Raw genomic sequence first — 4,514 nt, 5'->3', positions numbered from 1 at the left:
ATTTATAGAGAATTTAAGTTCAAGGTGAGTTGTTTCTTGGTTCGCAAAGTAGGCTTTTGAACTCACCAAGAGTTGTTCTCCAAGTTTCCACACTCTTCTTATTCAAACATAGCCGAAATTTTGAATTGTAGCTGAGTTGGAAAGATTGTGTAAATAAGAACAAGTTGAAGAGCAAGTTGCAGCAGAAAATGAAGAATACGCGACCTTGAATACGCGACTTTAGGTCGTGTATTGCACCCCACATTTTCTCATTTGTAGGTTTGCACTTTTTGGCCAAAATTCATCCTTGCTTTTTTTTTTTGTCCAAATTCAACTAATATTTTCTCGATAATGGAGGATGAACTAGCTCTTATACAAAACATGAAAGTTGTATCCCTTTGCGTTAGATTTCCAATGCATCAAGAATCATCCAATTTAGAGCTTTGTGGACCGAGAAATGACCAAAATACCGTCAACTGATCAGAACTCTGTTTCAGCTTGTGACAATGAAAATGTACTTTTGTATTTCAATATTTTGACTAGAGAAACGATTGAACCGTGATAGGGTATTAATTGTTAGTAATTTTATTGTTAATTTCCCCCTTTGTCCTTGCCAAATCTTGTTTTAATTGTTAACATATACTTATATTTGGTATTTAGACTCAATTTCAGGAAGTGGAGCAGAACAGTACAAAAAAAGAGAGACCATCTTGAGGAAAAGGCTCCACACATGGAAGGCCTCTAAAAGATCCACAAACCTGACCCACATGGTGTTACAAACGGATTTCCTTTCCTTTTGCTGATTGGCAATTGACTTGTACTAGTTAGTCTACTAGCAATAGGAAACAAATTACAAGGGAAAAAACTTCGGTAGTGCTGGAGTCTTTTTGTTTTGTTTTTTCCTTATTCGGCGAGGACCACGTAGGCAAAGGAGGAGTCATTGTTTAGAGATAGGACAGTTTTTCGTTCTGGTTTTTTTTTTCTGCGTTCCTTTTGTTCGACGATATTCCCGACTAGAGGAACAGTTTTTACTTCTTGATTGTTTAGTGAAAAACATGATGCCTTGGAATTCAATTAAATTGCGTGGAGATTTTCTTATGCGGTGTGGCTAAACTCTTCATCTAGTTAAGGATCAACACGACGACACAGTTCTGAATATCTGTGAGATCGAATTAGTTTTCATGCATTCCTTAATTTGTTAATATTTGCACATTTTCTACTTGAATTTTCATGGGATTATTTTGTTAATTGGATGTCAAGGGCCCGATATTCAAGGTGACTTATCAATCTCCTGCCAAATTAATCAATTAAATCCGTGATGGTTTAATCGATTAATATCAGTGGCAATTAGTATTTTTACACGCTAAGAGAATGTGCAATCTGATTTAAATAGCCCTCGTAGCGTGTTATTGATTGGAGTTAGGTTTTTTTAGTTCTTAATGCAATTCGGGGAATTAACCCCTACGGTCGTACCTAAGAGTGTTGTCCGGTTAGGAATAATTAATAGTTGTACCTTAGTTATCAATAAATTAAGGAAAAGCTGGACGTCAGAGCTTGTTGGCGTCTATAACTAACCTGTTAATAAAATTAAGTAAGCCTCCCTTGCATCAATGATCGGATGAATGGATTGTGTCTGAGATGTTGTATCCTTGGCTAGAGTTTGTCTATTATTGATTTAATTCCTGTCTACATTTGTATTAGTTAATTGCTTGTCTTTGGTTGAATTGTTTAATTGCTCTTATTTTTATTCCGACAAAAATCCCCCATTGCCAATTGGAACTTCAAAGAGACAAATACCCCAGTCCCTGAGGAGACGACCTTACTTGCCATTTATATAAATCAATAATTCCCTGTGAATAAGCAATCCCACTTCGGTATATCGGATTATGCAAACTCTTCGGGAACAGGATGAATCAAGTAACCCATTGCATACCTAGAGTCCCTGCTCTAGTACTTAGAATTGGGTTTTAATTACTTTAATCGGCAATTAGGTTTATTTTTATTATTGCACAGGCTTCGACAACCTGTCAAACCGGACTTCAACATCTTCATACCAAATATAGATCTATCTCTTAACTTTAAAATGGTATAAGAATCATCTCAATTGGATGCTTAGAGCTCAAGATATTACCAAAATACAATAAGGTGTCAAAGTTGGAAAACTTGCATTTCATCCTTTGAGTATTTTGCACTTCATGTCTTCTTTTTATCACTTCAAACCATCAATAATCATCTAATTCTCTTTTCAATTCATTCCAATTGATGATTGAATTATTAAACTTACAAAAACATGATGTTTTCACCATTAAAATCCATAGAAATGCAATTTTCACACTTTAAACCACAACATATATATTTTCATTAGAAACTTAGTTAATTAGCCATAAAAGTAGTTAAAACACACCAAAACTAAATAATAAAGCACGCTAAAAACATGTAAAATATGTACTTATCAATTGTGATTATCTAAAGGTGTTGTTTTTTCAATAAAAATTGAGATTTAACACTAGTTCAAGAAGTGCTAAATCTAGGGAGTTCACTCACGAAAGTAGAGGTACACCTTTGTGATTTTAGTAACTTGTTTCATGTAATTTCATAGAAAAAATGAGTTTGTAATTAGTTTCATAACCACTAAAGTAGGTATGAATTAACTATAGGTATAGTTGATACACCGGCGAAAGCAGGTGTCGCATATATTAGGAAATTACGTCATAACTAATTAAGATAATAGCATTTACTTAGCCGATGATTTCACTTGTATGAGTAGTTAGGGATACCATAACTTAAGGAGCTTTTACTTGTTATTTTCTTATATAAGTTTAACATAGTTTTGTTTCTTTTAATTCATTGATCGTCTAAATTGTCGCGCCCCATTTTTTGATAAATAAAATGATTGTTTTTGTGATTTTATTGGTTTGGAAAAAGTGACTTTTTGATAAAAATAAAAATGGGTCTAAATGGGACTTTTGAAAATGCGACGATTTGACCCAAGAAAAATAGTTCAAAAAGGTTTTTTTATATGAAAAATGGAGTCGCCACTTGGTATAGAGTTAGGGTGTACCAAGTCACCCAAAAAGTGAATTTTTTAAGGAAAAAAAAGTAAGAAACCCTTTTGAACGACTCCTAGTCCACGCAAACAAAGAAAAAGGTTCGGGAGTCACATTTGACGAAGGGGAAGGCAAGGATAAAAATCCAAGGCACCCCTTCGACCTAGCCAAGGCTAGTTGCGTGATTTAACCCTTATTTTCCTAAATTTTTCTACCCAAAGTATGTATTTGCAATTTGGACAAAGACTAATGAATGAGAAATGCAATCCTAAATCTAAGAAATGTCTCTTATGAGGCTTGTGGTCCCATTCACATGAATTGTGAAGGCCAATAAGAAAGACCTCATAGAAAATCGTGAACGATGCAAATGAGGACTCAAATAAGAGTGTAAGTGTGCAAAGTGTAGAGGAGGGCATGTGTGCAATTTGAAAGTGTTTGTGTGCAAATGAATGAAAATATAAGTGCTCGTGTGCAAGTGAACAAAAATAGTAAATATATATAAGTAAAAAGATAGGTGCAATGTGTGAGGTGAAAAATAAAGAAGTGAATAGGTGTGTGAATATGGCATATGGATTAAAAAAATTAATGAGGAGAATAATGAGAAAATGAAAATGTATGAACTTAGAGGAATGCATCAAGTCGGGTACGGGGATGACCTCTAGTTTTATGATTTTAATTTTCCCTTTGACTAGAAGGTAAAACTAGCGTGCTAAGGCTATCGAGTAGCCACACTCGCTCGTTTCCCTTATCAAGAGGGGATTTTCACGCAAATGAACCCTAACTAGCATGAGATGCAAGTCCTAAAGTGAAGGGGAAAGGGTTTGAGGAACATGCCAAATGATAAACTAAGGAAAAATGCGTGATATGTGGTAATCATGCACTTAATGAAAAAGGAAAAAAGAACCTATTGGGTCTAGCATTGGACTAGCCCATCCTATGAATTCCGACTAGCGTTGGACTAGTGGAAACGATAAAAGAAGCCACAACTAGCGTTGGACTAGTGTGGTGACGTACATTCATCCATTTCATTCATCTACACTATAAAAAGCGAGTAGACATGCGAATCACTTATAAACACGTAGCATATAACACATAGCATGCTTGACTAGATGCAAAATCCTAATAAAGCATTTAACATATAACACATAGGCATGCAACCATTACATTTGCTAACTAAAACAAAAGGGAAAGGGAAAATGGACCAAATTACTTACTACGCCCTATCTATTACAAGCCAAGAGGTGTACACATACCCCATTAATAAAAATCAAAAGTGAATGAAATAACTGAAAGGAAATAAGGAGAGGCTAGGAAAGCAAGTAGACATGCAAATTTCACGTAACACATTAGTCCACATATGAGAGAAACAAAAGATAAAAGAGATTATACCGCCCCCTTGGAATGATGTCCAAATGAAAGAAAAATGGCTTCAAAACAATAAAAAGGTCACGGTACCTCAAATAGTAAAGTATAACAATGTCACCAAAT

This window comes from Coffea arabica, chromosome 6c (genome assembly GCF_036785885.1).
Source record: "Coffea arabica cultivar ET-39 chromosome 6c, Coffea Arabica ET-39 HiFi, whole genome shotgun sequence".
Classification (NCBI taxonomy): domain Eukaryota; kingdom Viridiplantae; phylum Streptophyta; class Magnoliopsida; order Gentianales; family Rubiaceae; genus Coffea; species Coffea arabica.
The sequence above is the reverse complement of the archived record's forward strand: the minus strand, read 5'-3'. Positions refer to the sequence as shown.